Below are 8,884 nucleotides of genomic sequence, written 5' to 3'. Positions count from 1 at the left end.
AAAAGAAATAAAATATATAATTCTTATATAATATATATATAAGTCCTCGTCAGCCAAAATAACTCATGGTGAATGGTGAATTCATGGTGAACTCACCAGACTGATTCCTGGGATGTCAGGACTGCCTTCTGAAGAAAGACTGGATAGACTTTAGGAGATTGAGAGGGATCTTATAGAAACTTACAAAATTCTTAAGGGTTGGTGAAAAAGACAGGCTAGATGCAGGAAGATTGTTGGCGTGCCCGATGTTAGGGAAGTCCAGGGCGGACAAATCTCCACACACCATTTGGTCACAGCTTAAGGATGAGAAAGAAGGCAAACAAAAAAAGATTTGAAACGTCAATGTCTTTAAAACCTAGAAGACCAAATGCTGGAAAACATGCATGTTGAACATTTCTGTTCCTCAGCTAAGCCAAAGAGATTGAATTGAGGTGGATTAAAACTCCAGTTTTCCAATGGAACTCTGTTCTATTACAAATTACTGAACAATTGAACAAATCCTTCTTTAAAAACCGAGATGATTAGAGGAGAACTTTTTTCCACACAGAGAGTGGTGAAGCTCTGGAACTCTCTGCCACAGAGGGTAGTTGAGGCCAGTTCATTGGCTATATTTAAGAGGGAGATAGATGTGGCCCTTGTGGCTAAGGGGATCAGGGGGTATGGAGAGAAGGCAGGTACGGGATACTGAGTTGGATGATCAGCCATGATCATATTGAATGGCGGTGCAGGCTCGAAGGACCAAATGGCCTACTCCTGCACCTAATTTCTATGTTTCTATGGTACAGGAATCTACATGGCAGTGAGCCTTACATTAGTAAATGGCAAATTATTAGAAAAATTATTAGCATCATGATTTGTGTTCACTTGGAATGGCAAGAACTGATTTGGGATGGTCAGAACGGCTTTGTGCAGAGGAAATCCTGTCTCACAAATCTGACCGTTTTTTGAGGAGGTACTTAAAAAACTTGATAAAAATAAAATAGTAGACATGCTAGTGATCTTTCTGGATTCACTAATGTCAGGAGTGGTCCCACACAAATGGAAAATTACAAATACTACTGCACTGTTCAAGAAGGGAGTGAGGCAAAAAAGAGGAAACTATAGGTCAGTTAGCCTGACTTTGGTTGTTTGTAAGGTTTAGATTCCATTATTGAGGGAAATGTTTCCTAGTACTTAGAAGCACATGGTAAAATAGGATGGTCATCATGGTTTTGCAAAGGGGAGATCTTGTCTGACAAATCTGTTGGAATTCTTTGAGGAAGTAAATAGCAGGATTAACAAAGGAGAGTCAGTGGTTGGATTTTCAGAAGGCCTTCGATAAGGTGCCACATGTAAACAAGGTGAGAACCCATGGTATCAGAGGGAAGATACTAGTATTGAAAGATTGGCTGAATGGCAGAAGGCAGAATGGGAATAAAGGCAGCTTTTTACGGTTGGCTGCCAGTGACTAGTGATATTCCACAACGGTTGCTGTTGAATCTGCTACTTTTCACATTGTATATTAATGATTTGGATGATGAAATTGATAGCTTTGTGGCCAGGTTTGCAGATGATAGAAAGATAGTTGGAGGGGCAGTTAATGTAGAGGAAGCAGGGAATCTGCTCAGGGATAGGTTGCGGGAGTGGGCAAAGAAGTGAGGAACTGTGCAGTCATGCACTTTGGTAGCAGGAATAACGGGATTGCCTATTTTCTAAATAGGGAGAGGATTGTGCAAAAGGACTTGGAAGTTCTGGTGCAGGATTCTTAAAGGTTAATTTGCAGGTTGAATCTGTAGTAAGGAAGACAAACACAATGCTAACATTTATTTAGAGAGGACTAGAGTACAAAAGCAGAGATGTAACTCTGAGACACTGGTCAGACCACTTTTGAAGTACTGTGAGCAGTTTTGGATCCCTATCTAAGGAGGGATTTGACAGCATTGGAGTAGGTCCAGAGGAGGTTTATGAGAATGATCCTGGGAATGATTAGGTTAACATATGATGAGCTTTTGACAGCACTAGGCCTGTACTCGCTGGAGTAAAGAAGGATGTGGAGAGACCTCATTAAAACTTACTGAAAAGTGAAAGGCCTGGATAGAGTGGATATGGAGAGGATGTTTTCACTAGTGGGAGAATCTAGAACCAGAGGGCATACCCTCAGAATAATAGGACGTACATTTAGAAAGGAATTGATGAGGAATTTCTTTATTCAGAGGGTGGTGAGTGTGAAATTCATTGCCACAGATGGCTTTGAAGCCATTGGGTATTTTTATGGTGGAAATTGACAGATACTTGATCGGTAAGGGTGTCAAGGTTTATGGAGAGGCAGGGGAATGGGGTTGAGAATGAAAGATAGACCAGGCATGATTGAATGGTGGCGTAGACTTGATGGGCTGAATGGCCTACTTCTGCTCCAATGACCTATGAACCAAATGGAGTTTAAAAAGGATGAGTGAAACTCATTGAAACTTACTGAATAATGAAAGGCAGTGATAGAGTAGGTGTGGAGAAGATGTTCCTCTGGGAGTTGGAGAGTCTAGCACCTGAGCAGCGTCAGACTAAAAGGTCATACCTTTTGAAAGGCCATGAAGAGGAATTTCTTTAGCCAGAGGACGGTGAATCTGTAGAATTATTTGCCTCAGACAGCTGTGAGAGCTAAGTTCAGGTATTTTTTAAAGATTGATAGGTTGTTGATTGGTAAGGGTGTCAAAAGTTATGAGTAGCAGGCAAGAGGGGGTTCAGAGGGAAAGATAGATCAGCCATGATTGAATGGCAAAGTAGGTTGATTGGCTGAATGGCCTAATTCTGCTCTTATGTTTTATGAGCTGGTGAACTGAGGTAAATATGGTAAATATAGAACTTCCCAGAGCTTTTGACAAGGGCCTGCACAGTAACATTATCCAGTCAGTTGAGACAAAAAGGATCCATGGTGCATTGGAAACTGGATCCAATGTAGACTGTTAATTACCATGACCATTAATCATGATCTTTGTTGTTTATACAACTTGGATGAGAATATCTATGGTCTGATTACCAGTGCCGTTGATAGCATGAAAATCGGTGGAATCATAGATAGTGAAGAAAGTTGTTTAAAGATATAAGGGGCATAGGCAAGCTAGAGGAGTTGGCGGAGCAGTGACAGATCAAATTTAATCTTGACTTGTGAAGTAATTTATTGTAGAACGTCAAATACTGGCATGACATAAACAGTAAATAGAAAGGACTATAGTGATGATGAATTGCAAGACTTTGGAGTGCAAGTTTAAAGTTCCCTAAAAGTGATGATACAGGTAGATAGGGTTATCGAGAAGGCCTTTGGTATGCTAGTCGTCATAGTCTGTTATTGAGTATAAGAGTTGTGACATTGTATTGCAATTGTACAAATGATTGGTTTGACCGCATTTGGAGTATTGAGCATAGTTCTGGTTGTCAAACCACAGGAAGGTTGTGGTAGCAATAGAGAAATTGCAGGATTAATCTGGGGATGGAAGGCTTCACGTTCAAGAAGACATTGGATAGGCTGCGTTTGTCCTTACTGCAGTGGAGGAGGCTCACCCTATAGAAGTTTATAAATTATGATGTGTACATGCAGTAGATAGTCAGTGTAATGATCCCAGTGTTGGGAAGCCTAGAGCTAGAGGGCACAGGTTTAAAGTGAGATGAGAGACTTACCAATGTGGACTTACCAACAAGGGCTCGCAGTCTCGGGTGAGGCTAGTCGGGAGCTCCAACACGAGATTCGATCACCCGGTGCGGGGGTGCTGACATCCCTCCGATGCGGGAGCTGGATCGTCTCGACACGGACAGCCTGAACGCCGCCGGCTACGGGAGTCAAGATCGTCCCGTCAACCGAGGGCTCGAGGCCCCCGACCGAGGAAGGAACAAAAGGAAGAGACTTGAACTTTATTTCACCTTCCATCACAGTGAGGAATGTGTAGGAGTCACTGTGGTGGATGTTCATGTTAAAATATGTTTTTGAGTGATCTGTTATTTTTAATTGTATGACTGACCTAGCCAATGAAATTCCTCATATGTTGCAAAACATACTTGGCGAATAAAGTGTGATTCTGATTCTGATTCAGAGAAATTTAAAGGAGATCCGAGAGATAGATTTTTTTGTACGGTGGTGAGTTTATGGAACAAGCTGCCAGAGGAGGTATTAGAGGCCGATAAAAATGAGAATTTGAAAGGCATTTGAACAGGTACTCAGATCGGAAAGAATCAGAGGGATAATGGCCCAGGGTAGGCAAATTAGATTGGTATAGGCATCATGGAGGTGTTGAGTTGATGATTTCTCTGCAGTACAGCTCGATGACTATGGATATTTTCCCCTCAGATCCTCATTAAAACTCATCCATCTCACCTTAAGCCTTTGCCGTTTTGTTTTTGATAGCTCTACTGTAGGAAAAAGATTCTGACTATCTCCTCTATCTTTGCCTCTTATAATTTTATACACCTCTATTAAGTCACCTCTCAGGCTCCTTTGCTCCAAATAAAACAAACCCTGCCGAATCAATCTCTCCCCATAATTGAAGTTCTACAATCTAGGCAATGTCCTGGTGACTCTGCTCAAAGAAGCATTCATTACTCACTGCTGCCTTCCGCTGGGCAATTTTAAAATCCTCTCTCTTCAATCTCTCACATTTAGAGTCAAGAGTCATGAATTATAAGTAGAAACAAAGAACTGCAGTTGGACAGGGTTTGGAGGGCTATGGACCGAGCGTAGGCAGGTGGGACTAGTGTAGCTGGGTCATGTTGTCTGATGTGGGCAAGTTGGGCCAAAGGGCCTGTTTCCACACTGTATTACTCTATGACTCCATGACTCTATGCTGGTTAATCAACAAAAGGACAGAAAGTAACTCAGCAGGTCATGCAGCATCAGACTGATTATCGGGGGGCAGAAGACATCTAGAAAAGGTGAGTGGAAGGACAATGCATTGTAAGTATAGATTGACACGGAGAAGGGAGAGTTTTTGACAGGCCATAGATAAGATCAATGACAGTGACAGGTTTGAAGAGTTGAGGATTGTGAAGCCAGGGGGAGGAAAGTAATGGGGGTGAGGTGGAGGAGAGAAATAGGTGGGAGTCCAGGTGGGTGCCAGGGGAAGGAAGGGGTAGGGGAAGATAAGGAGGAGGGGGGAGTGGGGGGGGGGAGAAGGGGGGGGGGGGGGGGGGAGAAAATAGGGGGGAGGGGTTAATTAGAAGTTACCTAACACTGGAGAATTCAACCTTCATTCTGTTGCGTTGTATGATACGCAAGCGGAATTTGAGGAGCTGTTCCTCCAGAGTGTTTGATTGTCATATGTACTGACAACGGAACAATTAAATTCTTGCACGCTACAACTTAACAGGCCCGCAAATGCAATAACAGATAGAAAATGTACCATAATCAAGAAAATAATAAATGTATAACCATAATAAGGGGTAACCGTGATAGAGCAAAAAAAAGTGAAATCCATAGTGCGACCAAGGACACAATCCATAGAAGACCTTAGTTGTATAGTGTTCAAGGGCCTACGAACATAACCTCTTAGTTCTCAAAATATTCAAACATACATGAACATCCCTTAACATTTCGATGCTGAAAGTCCTTGATTAATCAGTGCCTTTCAAAATCAAGTTTAAATTGCTCCTTGAGGTTTATTACAATAATTTGCCCATTGTGAAGGTAAACTAGCTGATCTGTCATTACTCAGTTTATCCATTTTTATGCAATTGAACAATATTAGAAATGGTGTGGCAGCCAAGCTGATTGAAAATGATAGTCAGAGCCACTGCAATTTTCTCCCCAGCTTCCTTTAATAGCTTAGAGTTAATCTAACCTTGCAATCCATCCATTTTCAAAGACCCTAAACTGCTCAAGTTTCCTCTTATCCCAATGAATATTTCACACATCTTCCTACTTAGATACAATGACAACATCAACTGCCTGTTTTGTAAAGACAACTGCAATGTATTCATTTAGAATTATATCTGCCTATATGCATGGGGCTATTTTATTGGTCCAACTGACCCCTATTCTTCCCTTTGATAAGCTCTTGCCATACATGCAATAAGCAAAACATCTTTGGATTTTTTAAATTTTACATGGTAGTAATTTCACACTGCTCTTTGCTATCTTAATTTTGGAATTTTCTCTTTATTTCACCACTACATCTTTCTGTCCGGGCTTTCCTTCAGTAGAAAGTTCCTGGTATCTAACGAGATTTATTTTATGCCTGCAACGCATCATCAAGGACCTATCTATTGGACCATAACACTCTTTTCAATGTTAAAGATGTCCATCTCAAATCCATTCAATGCTTCCCATTGCTCTGAGCTTAATTTACCATCAGGTAGCTAATTCCTGTCCACATTTGCTTTCAGTCAATTTAACTTGGCATTACCCCAATTTAAAACTATCCCTCACAATTTATATTGTTCATAACTCCAGCTGAACTATAACCACTACAATGAAAGAGCACTGATACTGCTTCCATCTGTCCAGCCTTATTCCCTAAAATGTATCCAGAATTCCCCCCACCCTCCTCTTTCTGGGTTTGTTGCATTCTGGCAAAAAGCACATCTTTTCTGTAGTTAATTTAAAGACAAAAGACTCAGCATTTAGTTTTAATGGATTGATTTTATGGAATGAAGATACTGCAAGCAAGGCCAGCATTTATTCTTGTCCCTATTTGCCTTTGAAACTAGTGTGATTTACAGATCCGTGGTGGCGCTGCCTTACAGCTGCGGCTCGCCTGCAGTCCGTTTGTCTTTTCTGTTTTTTGTTTTCTCTTGTCCCGTTTTTACAGTTTATTTTGGTTTATTTAGTTGTATATGTGTGGGGGGGGGGGGGGGGGGGGGGGGGGGGGGTAACATGTTTTTTTGACTCTTCCTTCGGGGGGCATGCGACCTTTCTTGACGCATCCCGTCTCCGTGTCCGTCTGCGCTGAAGCTTATCGCGGAGCTGGCGGCCTCCAACTGTGACCGACCTCGAGGCTGCAGAGGCAGAGCCAGGACTTACCAACGCGAGGCTGGCCGACTTTGGGGCTGTGGTTGTGTTGCGACCAAACTTCCGACCCGACTTTGGAGCCTCGGAGGCTCAGCCGCGGGCCATTGGACGACATCGTCGGGAGCTCAGCCGCGGGACTTACTTACCGTCACCCGGCGGGGTCACAACATCGGAGGCTTGGACCGCCTCAGCGCAGAGGGAGAGCAAGGAGGGAAGAGACAATGACTTTGGGACTTTAAACTGTGTTGAGTGTTTGTTATTTATTCTATGTTATGACTGCAGGCTAAACCATTTTGTTGCACTGAAAAGTGCAATGACAATATATTGAATCCAGTTAAGCTGAGTCAACCATTAAGCACCAACCTACATTACTCCCTCATCTTCTCTCCACCATCCCCTTTAACTTCCACACAACCTGATCCTCCTACTACCCTGGGCAATTTGCAAAAGCCAATGCCAGGCAGTTGAGAGCTATGCGCCAACAGTCCTCATCGTTCAGATTCAGGTAGACAATGTGGGCGAGCTTGCTCAAGTCTCATGTTACCTCTTGATGGGCAATGAGTCTATTTCAGGAAAAAAAAGAGAATGTTATAATACATTTCATCACTCCAAAGTGTCTTTAAAGAGTAAGGGGAAGCATGGACAACTTGTAAGACAGAATCAGAGCTTTAAATCTCAGGCAGTCATTTTGTCCATCACCAGTGAAAATTCACTAATAACTACAGAATTAGTGCAATTTCTCTCTCTGATCTCCTTACCATCCCCAAGCACCTTATGCTTTATACTCTTGTGGAGATTCTCCCAATGAATAATGTTTAGACTCCAGTGGAGATTTGGAAGATGTCAATAATATGGAAACTCCAACTGGGAACTTATGTAACTTATGTTGCATAATTTCATATCTATTATATGAGTAGATCAGTTCCCCAAGTAAAATAATCCATTGTCAGATCACAGACAACCATTGCACTTTTCCTAAAACCTAAAAATGTTAGCAAGGCTGGAAGATCACTATCTAGGCAAGAACTTCAATATTTTCACATCCTTATATGAGAGGGGCCACTCTCATGTTATCTGAACCATTTTCCACCACTTTAAATGGCATGTTGTTCCCAGCAGCAATGTACCATATGTTAATATATTGGAAGTAATATTTGGTCAGAATTGAGAAGAGTAGTGGCGTCAAAAGAACCGTGCAAGATTCTTTTTCTGACTGAATTCTAATTAAAAGATATATACTTTCCCTTTCCTCATTTAAGTAGCATTCAGATACACATGCTTGCTGTAACGAAATGATGTTGCAAATATTATTTAATGCATAAAAGTGCAAGCGGTAAAGTGTAGGAAACATGCAAAATAAAGTTTATTAAACCCTGACATCATAACTGTTCAAAAATACCACTCTCGTCACTTGACATTTAAAGCTGTCTGGTGTTAATGGAGCTCCATTTCTGTTGTGAGATGGTACTTATTTATAGAAAGTTAGGGCCTTGGGCATAGAAAGAAATACTGAATTTGATATTTGATATTAATAGGAATTTATCATTTGATATCATTTCCAAGTTTAGGAATGAATCATTGTCTTCCGGCAAGTCATTTCAAAACTGGAACGAAACCAATTATTTCAAGCTATTGCCAAGATTTTTTGAGGCTCATTTGATGAATGGTATGAAGCTACCATTAATCTGTGCCAAAAGTAACACTAAAAAACTCAGTTCAATATAACAGTTAATGGGATCTGTCGAGGTCAGTAATTTCTCAATGTGATTAAATGTCATTATTGGCATGACTTACAGGTGACTTTAAGTACAAAAACGAATCATGTTACAACTATGTGTCCCATTAAATCTTTATGACAGAGTTTTGAAACAGTGGCATCATCAAGGTGCACTCTTTTCACTTACAAGATAAATG

The sequence above is a fragment of the Leucoraja erinacea genome, chromosome 12 (genome assembly GCF_028641065.1).
Source record: "Leucoraja erinacea ecotype New England chromosome 12, Leri_hhj_1, whole genome shotgun sequence".
NCBI lineage: Eukaryota > Metazoa > Chordata > Chondrichthyes > Rajiformes > Rajidae > Leucoraja > Leucoraja erinaceus.
The sequence above is the reverse complement of the archived record's forward strand: the minus strand, read 5'-3'. Positions refer to the sequence as shown.